This window comes from Elephas maximus, chromosome 1 (assembly GCF_024166365.1).
Source record: "Elephas maximus indicus isolate mEleMax1 chromosome 1, mEleMax1 primary haplotype, whole genome shotgun sequence".
NCBI classification, from domain to species: Eukaryota; Metazoa; Chordata; class Mammalia; order Proboscidea; family Elephantidae; genus Elephas; species Elephas maximus.
Window position 1 is genome coordinate 130586553 of NC_064819.1, and position 15438 is coordinate 130601990.

Consider the following 15438-nt stretch of genomic DNA (forward strand, 5'->3'; position numbering starts at 1 on the left):
TTTTTTGTTACATTAGTTTTTAAATGTATGTTAGCTGATTATAAAATATACATTAATTCATATACCCTTTTATTTTAAAAATAATAATATCAATGTTTTCAACTGGACAAAAGACAATTATGGTGATTTTATTATGTCACTGCTGTAACAATTACTTTAGGTATCATATTGTCATCTTGTTTGTTTGAGGTGCCTCAATTTAGGACACTGCCACCATAAAAGGCTGACAGCACAAGTGTTTTCACTACATTTAGGGCACAGTAGGGCAATCCACTCATTGAGAATGCTTAAAATCTATGAAATCTAGGTATTGGATCATCCTCTTACTGCTGAAATTAGTTCATGTTACATACTTTTCATCAGTAAAGCCTGGTGCTGCAGTGATTTAGAGCTACGGTTGCTAACCAAAGGTTGACAGTTTGAACCCACCAGGTGCTCCCTGGAAACTCTGTGGGGTAGTTCTACTTTGTCCTATAGGGTTGTTGTGAGTTGGCATCAACTCGATGGCAATGAGTTATGAGTTATTTTTCACTGTATTGACTTGTTAATTAGATTCATTAATGCCCTGATACAGTTGTTTAGAAATAACACGTCATAGATTCTACAGCATTAATAAACAACTTAATTGAAAAAGTAATGCATTTATCCATTGACTTAGTTGTCTAGAGCTACCATAACAGAAATACCACAAGTGGATGCTTTAACAAACTGAAATTTATTCTCTCACAGTTTAGGAGGCTAGAAATCCAAATTCAGGGAGCTAGCTCCAACAAAAGGCTTTCTTTCACAGTCAGCTCTGGAAGAAGGTCCTTGTCATCAATCTTCCCTTGGTCTAGGAGCTTTTCAGTGCAGGGATCCTGGGTCCAAAGACATACTCTCCTCCTTGTTCATTCTTGATGGTAGTAGGTCCTTCTCATCTCTGCTGCATGCTCAATTTCATATCTCAAGAGTCTGACTCAAGAAAAAGCTTAGTCCTGTAAATTGAGTCCTTCCTCGTTAGCATAATGGCCTCTAATCCTGCCTAATTAACATCATAGAAGTTAGGATTTACAGCACAAAGGATAATCACATCAGGTAACAAAATGGTGGGCAACCACACAATATTGAAAATCATTGCCAGGCCAATTTCACACACATTTTGGGGGGACATGATTCAATCCATAACATCCATGCAAATCTCTTGTTACTAGTGTATGTCATATTAAAACCAAAAAATCCAAACCCATCACCATCGAGTCAATTCTGATCGTAGCGACCCTACGGAACAGAGAAGAACTGCCCCACAGAGTTTCCAAGGAGTGGCTGATGGGCCAAAACTGCTGACCTTTTAGTTAGCAGTAAAGTTCTTAGCCACTATGGCACCAGGACTTCATGTCATATTAGTGGTATTAATATATCAGTGTATACTTTTCCAGATAGAGCACTGTTCCATTTCCTCAGGATTAGCAAAGAAGCAGCAGACACTTATCTAATGAATGTTAAAAACTTAATGATGTTTCAAATTGTAAATTAAAATAATATCCACCACAGAAGTCTTTGTATCAAAAGTGGTTAATATGTTGAAGAGATAATTATTGGTAAGATGCCAGAGGCCCTTCCATGCTAAAGTCATGGTTAGATTTTTTTTTTTTTTTTTTTAAGTAGTAATGGCCCAAGTGTATTTGTCCTTGTCCCTACAGCTGTAACTCTTGGTAGTATCTTTCCACATGGACTCTAGACTTGACTATGTGACTTATTTTGGCCAAAGGTATAGTAGCAAAGTGATGCAAACTAAGATGTGAAAATGGCTTACACATCGGATTGTGCCTTATGGCTATACTTGGAACCACACTGTCTGCAGCTGTGTGAACCATGCTAAAATGATGGATTATGAGAGCAACCCAGTCACCAATCCACACTTTATCACCCAAGCTGAAAGTGAGCTGAAATTGCCAGGCCACTGAGGCTCCAGAAACATCAGCAGTTTAATAGGTGAGACTTGCAGAAAGGTTCTTGTTTTCCTGGTGGAAAATAGGGTTACCTTTTTTCTCTCTAAGTTCTCTGAGTTCTTCCCTCCTGCAACAAGATGTGATATCTAGAGATTTGCCAAGGACAAAAGACACTTTTTTTTTCTTTCTGTTTCTAGCCCAAGTAGCCTGCATATAGAGCACATGCTCTTTAATACCACCCTGGGAGCCTTGGTGGCACAGTGGTTAAGCATACGGCTGCTAAGCAAAAGGTCGGCAGTTTGAATCCACCAGCTACTCCTTGGAAACCCTATGAGACAATTTTACCCTGTCTATTTTATAGGGTCACTCTGAGTTGGAATTGACTTGGTTGCAATGGGTTTATGAAGGTTCCTCGCTGCAGTTCACCTCACAGTCTCATACACTGATATGAACTATAAACTCCAAAAGCACACTTACTATCATAGAACATTCCCTAGAACCATTCCTCTAAACAATTCAATTGGGAAATGTTTGTTTAGAGAGATGCAAGAATGTGAGCAGGGAAACTAAGAGTATTGCCTTCTTTCAGGTAGGAGGAAATTCATACCAAAACAAAATGCTTAAGCAGTGGGAGGGAGTGATAAAGAGAAGTGTTTTAAGAGAACAGAATTTGAAGTACTGCTTAAGTGTGAAAGAGTTGGAAAGAGTGGACTGCTGTGGTGCTAGTTTTTAAGAATGAGAGCCAAATGAGATGATTAGGTGAATTATGATGCATTCATTTTGTATGTGTTAATTTTGACTTGCTTCTGCAAACCTCCATGTAATGAATGTGCAATAAAAGAGGTTGGATATACAGAGGAGCAATATTAAAATTATTCAACAACTGATAGGTCTTGGGCACTGATCGACTAGAAATGATGCTGATTAGAATAGTTAGCAGGTAAGTAACAGCTTAATAACAGCACTGTATATACAGGAAGATAGTATAGGCGAGAGGCTAAAAAACTAATGGAAGAAAAGAAGGAAAAAAGGAAGGAAGGAAGAAAGGAAGGAAGGGAGAGAGGATAGGAGGAAGGGAAAGAAAGAAGGAAAGTAGGAAGGAAAGAAGGAAGAGAGAAAGAAAAAGGGGAAAACAAGGAAAGGAAATAAAAAGAAAGAATAAAATAAGAAAAATAAAGGAAAGTTATCCAACATTTAAAGTACAGAATAATTCTCTCAATTCCAATAAAATTCGAAGAATTTTTGCCAGAAACACAGAAAACATAATAACCTTCATTTAATAAATATTTACTGACCCCCAACTCTACTTCAAAGGAGCCCTGTTGAGCCAGTGGTTAAGCACTTAGCTACTAACAAAAAGGTCGGTGGTTCAAACACACCAGCTGCTCCATGGGACAAAGATGTGACAGATTGCAATTCTACTCTGTCCTATAGGGTTGCTACGAGACAGAATTGACTCAACAGCAACGGGTTTGGTTATAGGGACTCTACCCCAGGCACTTCAAGCCTCGAGTTGCAATATTGAAGGAGTCTACAGGGAAAATACTAAAAGACATAGAAAGCATCTAAAGAAGATAAAAGAAATGCACAGAAACTACACCAAAAAGAACTGGTCAACATTCAACCATTTCAGGAGTACCAGATGATCAAGAACCGATGGCACTGAAGGAAGAATTAACTCCAAAGTACACTGACGGCATTGGCAAAAAACAAGGCTCCAGGAATTGATAGAATATTAATTGAGATGTTTCAACAAACTGAAGCAGCACTGAAAGTGATCACCCATCTATGCCAAGAAATTTGGAAGACAGCTACCTGGCTAACCAAATGGAAAAGATCCATGTGTATGTCTATACTCAGTGTCATATTTTGCCTCTTGTGGACTTGTTCTAATTTTCCTCAGGTTCAACTTGAACTTGCTTATAAGCAATTGATGGTCTGTTCCACAATCGCCCCCTAGCCTTGTTCTGACTGATGATATTGAGCTTTTCCAGAGACTCTTTACACAGATGTAGTCGATTTGATTTATATTTCATCTGGTGAGGTCCAAGTGTATAGTCACCATTTAAGTTGGTGAAAAAGATATTTGCAATGAAGAAGTCATTGGTCTTGCAAAATTCAATCATACAATCTCCGGCATCCTTTCTATCATCAAGGCCATATTTTCCAACCACTGATCCCCCTTTGTTTCCAACTTTTGCATTCCAATCACCAGTAATTATCAGTGCATCCTGATTGCACATTCTATCAATTTCAGACTGCAGAAGTTGGTAAAATCTTCAATTTCTTCAGCTTTGGTCTTAGTGGTTGGAGCATAAATTTGAATAATAGTCATATTAACTGGTATTCTTTATAGGCATGTGGACATTATCTTATCACTGACAGCATTGTACTTCAGGATAGATCTTGAAATGAGTTATCATATGATCCAGAAATTCCACTCCTAGGTATATACCCAAGAAAACTGAAAACACATTCATATGAAAATTTGGACATGAATGTCCATAATAACATTTCTCAGAATCTGCAAAAAGTGGAAAAATCCAAGCATATGTTAACAGATGGACCGGTAAACAAAACATTGTGTATCCATGCAGTGGATTATTATTCAGCAACAAAAGAATGAAGTATGGACACATGCTGCAATATGAATGAGTCTTCAAATCATTGTTATACATGAAAGAAGCAAGACTCTAAAGGCCACATACTATACAATTCCATTCATATGAAATGTCCAGAATAGGCAAAACTACAGACAGTAATTAGATTAGTGATCACCAGAGAATGGAGGGAGAGGGAATTAGGACTGATAGTTAAGAGGTACTGGGTTTCTTTCTGTGATGACAGAAATAACCTGGAATAAATTAGTGAGGATAGTTGTACAACATTTTGAATAACCTAAAAACTCCTAAAAGATACACTCTAAAGTTGTTAAAATGATAAATATTAGGTTATGCAAATTTTATTTCAATAAACAATGGAAAAAAGAACTGTGATTAAAATGCTAAAAAATCTAATAAAAAATGTGCACACTATGCAACATGAACACACCTATTCAGCCATGATCTTGATCCGTATATATAATATTATCAGTGTCTTACAAACTTTTCTCAGGATTCTTTCAGTCAACATCCTTCCAGATGTTGCCACTATTGACTTTTATGACCATAAATTTTTTTTTCCTGTTTTTGTAATTTATATAAAATACAAGCATTACATACTGTACCTGGTTCCTTTTGCATAAAATAATATTAGTGGCATCCATTGTTGTTGTTGCTTTTAGTAATAGTTTTCTTTTTCATTGTCATTTGCAGAGAAGAGGGCAAGATGAGAGAAGTAAAGTAGGATGGCAAGTCAAAAAAGTTTTAAAGGTACTATCAGCTTGGACAGATGAGTAAAAACAATGGTATCATTGGCCATGGGTAGGGACTAGCCATGGGTGGGGACTAGCAATTTGCAGAATCAGTGTAAGAAGTTAAATCAATCTACCTGAAATATACCTAAATACAAATTCAAATTCATAATAAGAAATTACTGGACCAAATATGTTTCAAAATTCAGATTTTTAAAAGGATTTGGGTACAAAATAAGAATCATTTTCACTTTTATATCTTTTAAAATTCCATAAGAATGGATAAGAAATTTAGAAACTAAGCATTTTTACTAGACATATTAAATAACAAGAACTCAATACAGTGTTAGGGCTGGAAATATACACTTCGGAGTTTCAGGCATAAATATGGTATATGAAAACAGTGAAGTAAGAATAACCACACTGTAAAAATGGCATGAAAATTGAAGAAAAATTAGGGTGGAGCCCTGGGAGCATACGTTTCTAGAAGGAAAGCAGGGAAGGAGGAAAAGTGGAAATATATCCAAAAAGTGGAAACTACTGAAATGTAAATCTACTTTGAGGACAACTCTTTAGGGAAAAGTGATTCCATGAACTATGATTATGCGGGGAGGGGGATAAGAGAGAGAGGATGGTTAAATTGTCAAATACCTAGAAAGATCAAATTAGGTACACAGGAAAATGTTTTTACTAGATTTAGTAGTTTGTTTTTATTCACTGGATACATATAATAATAAAACAAAACACGCATACACATAAAAACACACAGAAATCTTATTTCATAGTTCCAGATCCACCACAATACTTTCTCGGCCCATTTTTTCCTCTTCTCAGAGGACATTATATTCTCCTCTTCTTCATTAGACCCTGTTCCCCTTCCATTCCTTAATTTGTTTAATGACATTCTGAATCTCTTAGGGAGAGCTTTTGAGTTCTGCATCGCATAATCAATAAGTTGCTAAGTTATTAAAATTCTGCCTTCATGCTATCATTCATATTTATTTATATTCTCCTCTTCATTCCTAATTGCCATTAATTATTTCCCTGCAGGGCTTTATTATTTATAATCCACAGCATGGAAGACACATAATAACCAAGGCCGTCACCTGCTCTATCTAGTCTTTACAATGCATCTTCACATCACCCCTGTATTAAACTTTTTAGCAGAGTTCCAATCATGCTGTTTCTCTGTCTAGTAGTTTTCATTACGCCTTACTAGTTAAGAATCTCCAATGTCTTATCCAACTATCTTATCCAAGATCTTTCCGTATTTATCCCAGAAATAATTTTCATAAAAGATATTTATATATATTCTAAGTATAATCCTTTATAAATTCTACACTTTAACCTTAAAAACTATCCTTTAGTATACCCATTTTCCTATTCTCTACTTAATAAAATTTATGTATTTTTCAATGTCCAACTCCTAAAAAGACAGGAAAGGAAGAAAAAAGCAAAATGGATGTAAAAAAGAGATTCTGAAACTTGCTGTTGAAGGCAGCTAAAGTGAATGGAAGAAATGATTAAGTAAAGGAGCTGGATAGAATATTCCAAAGTACAGCTCAAAAAACAAAGTAAAGTATTACAATGAGATGTGTAAAGACCTGAAGTTAGAAAACTAAAAAGGAAGAATTCACTTGGCATTTCTCAAGCTGAAAGAACTGAGGAAAAAACTCAATCCTCAAATTGCAATATTGAAGGATTTTACAGGCAAAATATTGAACTACTCAGGACGCATCAAAAAGATGTAAGGAATATACACAGTCATTGTAGCAAAAAGAACTGGACAACATTAAACCATTTCAGGAGGTAGCACATGATCAAGAACCAGTGGTACTGAATTGAAGGAAGAAATCCAAGCTTCCCTGAAGATATTAACAAAAAACAAGCCTCCAGGAATTGGAGGAATACCTATTGAGATATTTCAACAAATGGATACAACATTAGAGGTGCTCACTCATCTAGGAAAAGAAATTTGGAAGACGGTTACTTGGCCAACTGACTGAAAGAGATCTATACCTGTGCCCATTTCACACGAAAGTTATCCAATAGAATGTGGAAATTATCCAACAATATCATTAATAGCACATAAAAGTAAAACTTTGCTTGAAGATCATACAAAAGCGACTGCCTAAGTTTATGACAGGGAACTGATAGAAATTCAAGTCAGATTCAGAAAAGGACATAGAATAAGGGATGTCATTGCTGATGACAGATAGATCTTGGCTGAAAACAGAGAATACTAGAAAGATGTTTGCCTCTGTTTTGTTGACTATGTAAAGGCATTCAACTGTGTGGATCATGACAAATTAAGGATAAAATTGCAAAGAATGGGAATTCCGAACACTTAATTGTCCTCATAAGGAGCCTGTACATACACAGATCAAGAGGCAGTCGTTTGAACAGAACAAGGAGATACCGTGTAGTTTAAAGTCAGAAAAGGTATGTGTCATGGCTGTATCCTTTCACCATACTAATGCAGTGTGTATGCTGAGCAAATAGTCTGAGAAGGTAGACTATACGAAGAAGAACGAGGCATCAGGATTGAAGAAAGACTCATTAACAACCTGCAATATGCAGATGATACAACCTTGCTTGTTGAAAGTGAAGAGAACTTGAAGCATTTCCTGACGAATATCAAATGCTACAACCTTCTGTATGGATTGCACCTCAGCATAAAGAAAATAAAAATCCTCACAATTGGACCAGTAAGCAACATCTTGACAAATGGAGAAAACCAAAATGTCACAGCCTATAGAGCTGTTCTACTTTGCACATATGGGGTTTCCCTGATTTAGAACTAACTCAATAGAAACTAACAAGAGCAAATATATCTTTATTTTACTAGGCTGTAAGTGACCGTGTATTATAACTCTCTCTCTCTCCTCCTGGTAATCCGAGCTTTTTGATAGCACCAGGTATGATCGGGACAGTGTACCTGACTGGCTTATTAGATGCTGATGTGACTAAGATAAACATTCTAATTGATCTTTTCTCCTTCCTCCCCAATCTTTCCATTTTGTTTCATGGAAGATATACGTACCCTCCTTAATTGCATCCAGCCCCTCTCCCATACACACCTAATACAAAAATGGATAACTTTAAACACAAGTTTTTAAGTGTTTCTAAATTTTAATAATATTTAATACTTTTTTTGCCCACAAATTTCTGTCTAAGAGAATAGAAAGATACCTTATTATAAAATCTGAAACAATATATTTCCAGAAGTAATGCTTGTGGGGAGGGGCACACTGATATGTCTACAGCCAAGTTTTGAGTTAAGGTGCTCAGCAGGAAAGGAAGAGCATAGTATCTATGGGCAAACTTTCCAACTGGCCTTTCCTACTTCTTTTAGTACCTGTCTTAGTCTGAGTTATCTGGAGAAGTAAAACCAGTAAATCATATAAATACACATATATAGAGAAATTTATATCAAGGAAACAACTCATGTGGTATTAGAGGCTGGAACATCCCAAGTCCATGGGTCAGGATAGAGGATAGAGGCTTCTCCTGATTCACATAGCCACAGAGACTGGAGAACCCAAGATCAACAGGTCAGACAACAGGGCTCTTGCTCACAGGCTGCGAAGATGGAGGAATTCCAAGAACAGAAGGCAAGGCTGCAGGTAAGGTGGTAGCTCGAGTCCCAAAAACCAGAAAAAAGAAAAACCCACTGCCAGAAGTCAGACAAACAGAAGTCAGACAAACAGGAGCCAGCTGAGGATCCAGCTTTGCCAGAGAGTCCACTTATATTGGATCCAGGCCACAAACCCAAGAAAATTCACATTCAACTGATTGGCTACTCACATTGGGGGTGATCAGTTATATCAAATCTCATCATGGAAGTGATCACTTCGTTATACTATTGCCAGACTACATCATAACTGCCAAACCACTGAGAATCATGGCCCAACCAAGTTGACACACGACCTTAACAGTCACAGCATTTTTTTACATTCCTTCTTCTATGTCTACTCCATCTCCTTCTTTCCTTCTCCCTATTCATTTCTTCTTTCATCTTCTCTATTTCCTTTTCCTTTCTCACTTTTTTTCCCTTCAACATTGATTAGAACCCCCTAAGCTTTGAGGTAGCCCATGTTTCTGATTTTGAACTATTGAGCACTGTAGCCAAGAGTTTGGTTATATAAAAGAAGGATGGATCAAATAATTAAACACATTAAAAAACTGGAGTTTCAGTTTCTGTTAGAGAAGGGAACTACAAATAAGAAAAAATGGTAATTTAACTGATAGACATTGGTAGATAAGTAGATGATGGATAAATAGGGGATAGGAAGATAATACATCGGACAGATTGCATATGCACGCACATATGTGCACTCATATGCACTTATAGCAATAAACACATTTATAGCACAGAACTTGGCTTCTAACTTCAGTTCTCCACTAAATGGAAATGGGGCCCCTTGGAGAAACAGCTGAAATGGTTGTTTTAGCTTCTTCTCTGTGACTGGATCTCCCTGAACAGCAAAGCTGAGAAAGAAAAGAAAAAAAAAATGGATTCTCCCTCACTCTTCAGACAGCAGAGATTCTTTTTTCTTCTGTATATCTTGCCAGACAAAAAAAAAAAAAAAGGGGGTTTCCATTGAAGTTTTAGCTCTGCCAGCACCCACTACCAGTATCTTCCCAGCTCACAACACAGGATTGTCCTTGCCTAGAATCAGTGCCACACGTGATGAAAGAGAGAAAGGGAGAGAAAAGAAAGCTAGGGAGATTTGCTACTCTACTTTTTACTCCCCTCTCCAATATACCTACTATTATTTTATTTTTAAGACTCCTCAGGTAATTTTTTATGTGTTTTGTCTGGAATTTTAAATTATAATCCAGAGCAGAGATAGGCTGTACATAAAAGTATTGATCTTCTGGAAGTATGTAGTATGGAAATTAACCTAAAGGCTACAATTCTCTCTCTCTCTCTATATATATATATAAACCCAAACCTGTTGACATTGAGTTGATTTCGACTCATACCCTATAAGACAGAGTAGAACTGCCCCCCTCATAGAGTTTCCAAGGAGCCCCTAGTGGATTCCAATTAGTGACCTTTTGGTTAGCAAATTCACCTCTTAACCACTATGTCACCAGAGTTTATATGGATGTACACATGTATGCATGTATCTTTTCTGCTTTTCCACCTCTTCAATTTAAAGAGCGAAAAAACCAGTGCTCCTAAAATTGTGATTAGTGATGCCTGAGTGCATTCGCTGTCGTTGAACTACACCTTAATCAAGAATTCTTTATAATAAAATAATAACCTAAAGCATTATAAACACAAAAGTTTACATAGCTGCACTAAGGATTTTTTCCCCTTTTTCTTTAAAATCTAGATGCTCCAGTAGTTTGTGAAATATAATCTAAATATTCCAATCAATGATTTTTACACTCAACTTCAGTGTTTCTTTGTATTGGAGTTGTTTCATCTCACTGTTTAGTTTAATGAGGTTTGATGCTTACAGAGCCTGCATTGTACTCACATGGCTGATAGAGCATGAATAAATTATACGATTGCAAGCACAAGTTGTAATAGTTCTTGTAAAATATGCAGATATCTTTGTTTATCATCAGAAGCTCTACCGGCATTAATGTAAATCTTAACTTAAAGAACAGAATTTATTTTACTAGTTAGTCCCAAATTCTAAGTGGTTTTTTCCTTAACATGTTGAAAAATATTGCTTAAGAAGATTTTGTTAAAAAAAAAGTAATAAAGCATATGGAAAAAAAAAGCACTTTCTTTCTCAATAATTCCTAATAGATAACCTTTAAAACTGAGTATACACATCAGTGAATACGCTGAATTCTTCAAATAAGATTAAATTAGAACATAATTATGTAGTAAACTTATACGTTGCATTTTTGTCCAAAAGCTTTGTGTATAAAGCAGCAGCTATTAAAGCCATTCCAAGTTTTTATTTTATACGAAGAAAATATTTTAAAAGATAATATAAAAAAGGGGATATTTTGCTTTCTTTATTTTACTAAAAGAAGAGGATAAATTATTTGTTACAGCATATATGTCATCTTTATATTTGGGAAAATATACATATATTATATATATACTAAAAGTAAATCCAATTATGTGTCATAGTTTTTCTGTTTATCTTTTATACACTGAGTATTAACATATTTATTTGACTGAAACAGGTTATGTGGGAAAATTATACCCCAGAAAACTGTTCATTCACTTACAATAAAATAAAATAAAACTATATGGTTCACTATATGGTTCAAATCCAGGTGATTCTAACTTAGAGACAAAGTTTGTGTTTCCCAAAAGTTAAAGAGAAATTGAAATAAAAATCTACCTACCTGTGCCCATGTTAGCATTCCTGCCATCTCAATCTGCCCGAAGAAGGGGAGGCCGTTTCTCTTCTTAAACTCCAGAAACAACAGACATTTGCATGACTCACAGACAATTTATCAGTTTTCCAATTACAGAATAAAAGTTTTAGAGCAAGATCTTCAAATTAGATGCCATACCCTCAACATTCGGGAACTTTCTGAGGATGATTTGTCAGAGACAGTTTTAAAGAAATAGTTTTTCAGATCCCTTTCTACTACATGTGTTCTTTTTAAAAAAACAGATCTACCTGAGAACATATCTATTATGGACAAGTGTCTCATCTCAACTTTCTCAATTCAAAATTGCCTTCTCCTACTTAATAAAATAAAGATATACCTCTCATGGATCCCTACTCTGAGTATATGGGGTTATCTTTGAAAGTAAGATTGGTAAGAACAGCCAATCAAGTGAAATTTGAAATATTGTTAAAGGTATTGGTATGGTGATTAACAAATCTTTGTGGTTAAATGGTTCTTAATAATATTTCTAAAATATTGAATGTGAGCCCCTTTCTAACCCTCATTATGGTAATTAATAATCAATTAATTTCACAAATAAACCTAGTTTAGGCATTTGGTAAGGTAAATACTGAACTGATCTCTGTTATGTATTTATTTTTTTGTTTTGTTGTCTTTTCTTTTTTAGTGGTAAGGATATTGATAACAGAGGGAGTTGTGATAACCTCTGGAGTGTGGCACTTTTTGAGTTAATACAAGTTGACCAACCCCCAGTAACAAATTTCTAATCAACATGTTAGATGATCTCACCTAGAACTTTATTCTTGATTAAAACTTAGCTTAATATCATATGTATATCATGAAATATTTTGAAGCAAATTATAGAAATCATTATAAATTTAATTCAAGAGCTCTATAATATCAATATACCCTAATATCAATATACCACCATTATATATCAATAACCTAGCATAATCCAGTTCTTGAGATCTATCTCAAGACACTACATATTATTGAAATGTATGTATATATATGTGTGTCCAAATGATGGTTCTTTTCTTCTCATAGATTTTTGGAAACCACCTAATTATTAAACTATTTTTCAAATAGTTTAGAAGTATAACATCCCAAACAATATGAGAAATGCTATAACATAAAAGGTAAATTTTTAAAGGTTATTTAAAAAAAGCAAATAATTCTCAAACATGCAAGAATTCAGGAAACACATCATAAGATTTTTTTTTTTTTCCTGAACTCTCTTAATTGTATTTTAATGTAAGTGTTGATACCAATTGGAACATTTTATTTTTCTAATCAGGTATAAGGAACTCTGATGGTTAAGCTGACCAAAAGGTCAGCAGTTCGAACCCACCAGCTATTACATGAGAAAAAATACCTGGTGATCTGCTCCAGTAAAGAGTACAGCCTAGAAAACTCTATGGGCCAGTTCTATTCTGTCATAAAGTGTTGTTATAAGTCAGAATCAACTTGACAGTACACAACAGCAACCAACAGGCATATCTATTATTTATCTTTCATATCTTAAAAACTATTTGAAGCATGCAAACCAACTTCAAAGGTGTTTTTGAATTTTAGTCTTTAGTCGGTTTAGATTACCATATTTTTATGCAAGTAACACGTGTTTTTTTGTTTGCCAACTGAGCCCTCCCCTCAGAGGTATTTTTGTAAGCACACTATGCTAATTTTTTTTGACAGCATAGTGTAAAAAAATTGGCATAGTGTGCTTGCAAACATACCTCACAGGGGGGCTTGGTAGGCACAAAAAAAAATGTATAATATGAGAGTTATTTGCCTAAAAATACAGTAATAGTCTTGATCACATTTAATAATCACTTTCTTTCATTATTTTAATGGAACCCTAATGGTGCATTGATTATAGAGTAAGGCTGGTTGAAAACCACCAGTGGCTCCACAGGGGAAAGATGGGGCAGCCTACTACTGTAAAGACTTACAGCCTTGGAAACTCTTTGGGGAAGTTCTACTCTTCCTTACAGGGTTACTATGAGTCAGAATCAACTAGGCAGCAGTGGGTTTCATTTGGTTTTGGTTCATTATTTTACTTAATTTTTAATGAATAAATAATTTTATCAGAATAATTTTCACATGTATGCTATGATCATGTGTTTCTATTTTTAATTTTTTAAATATAATGAATTTACATAAAAATTTTTATAATGAGGGATTTTCCTTGCATTTCAGGCCTGTGCTTTACTTGATCTTTGGACATGGTTATTCTTATATACTGCCAAACCCCATTTGTTCTACTTTAGTTATACTTTGTGATCTATATCAATTATCAGTTTGTTTCACACTATTGTTATTACTTTTGGTGCTGATAGTATGCTGGTACCATAAAATGTACAAAGTTCTTTTTTTTTTTTCCAATCTGGTCTAAAATATTTTAAATAACTTTTGGAATTATCAAAGAGAATTTTCAACACAGTGTCACTCAGAAAAGTTTCAATTAAGAAATGAGTGACTTACTATTTGCAGATAGTTGAACATACAATTAGTTCTAATTTTTAATTCCTGTGTTCTGTTAGAGCGGGAGATCCATGAGGCACAGGAAATGAATTGCTTTGTTTACTTACAGCCTATATGTTGTAGATGTTAACACCATTCAAGAAATTTGACGATAACTATAAAATTCAGAATCCAAGTCTTGAGTCAGGCCCCTGCCTATCATTTGTCAAATGACTTTTCTTAAGCCATAAATATACCTAGAAAATACCCCCTATTACCTGAAACCCAGGGGATTCATATAAATGTCCTAAAATAATAGACTTGCTAAAGAAATATTGGGAAACTCCCAAAGAAAATGAGGAGTGTAGCTAAGTTTTGTGAGAGATATTAGCTATATGTAATCACACAATTATTGACATAAACAGTACATATTTAGTAAAAGCAAAATACCATTTAAAATTGTTCAAATAAATTAAAAAGGTCAGTGCTAAGTCAGTTATATGAAATACAATGAAAGCACTCCACAGATCACTTCTACTACAACAGGACTTCTTTGTAAATTAAATGCATTAAGAAACTCCTCTTACAGTTTTATGGGATTAATCATTATTGGAATAAAAGTTAATACCCTAGATTAAATCACATACATGTACTATTCATCATTGTAGGAATTTATATTATTTATTCAGATTGCTATCATAAATGCTTTGAAATAAATGATATTCTGTAAAGAAATAGTCATACAAACATAGGTCTCATTATATGTTTGATAAATTAATTAAATTAAATTTGTTTGACTTGAATATCCTCCTATTACCATTTTAAAAAATCTAAAAAAACGCAATTAAGAGTGCTGCTAAATTACTTCTCCCTTTTTTTTTTTTATGGCACTTCCAGTGCCCTCAAGTGACAAAGAAGTCAGGAGAGTATGTTCTGGCTTTAATCCATTGATTTCAGTTGACTTAATCTTTGAGGCCTATCACAGCATCCAGAGTTTAATTCCACTATAAAATTGGCCAAAAATATTGAATCAACTTAGCTATAATGAAATCACTGCACACGTACACATACAAACACACACACATATACACACACACACACAGACAAAGATAACACCTTATGATAGGATGAGTCTGAGGCAAGCAGCTTTATCTCAAGGACCACTTTCTGACTTGTTTCAACCAAACAAGGCAGCATTTACTTTGATCTGATGTGTGCAAATGTTAGAATAAGCAAGCTTCATATACCATTACAAAGCAATTGAACTTGTTCCTGATCCAGGCTTTTGCTCTTCCCTCCAATTATAATGTTCCTCTCACAAGTATACAAAAACTCACTTCCTTTGCTTTTTCAAGTTCT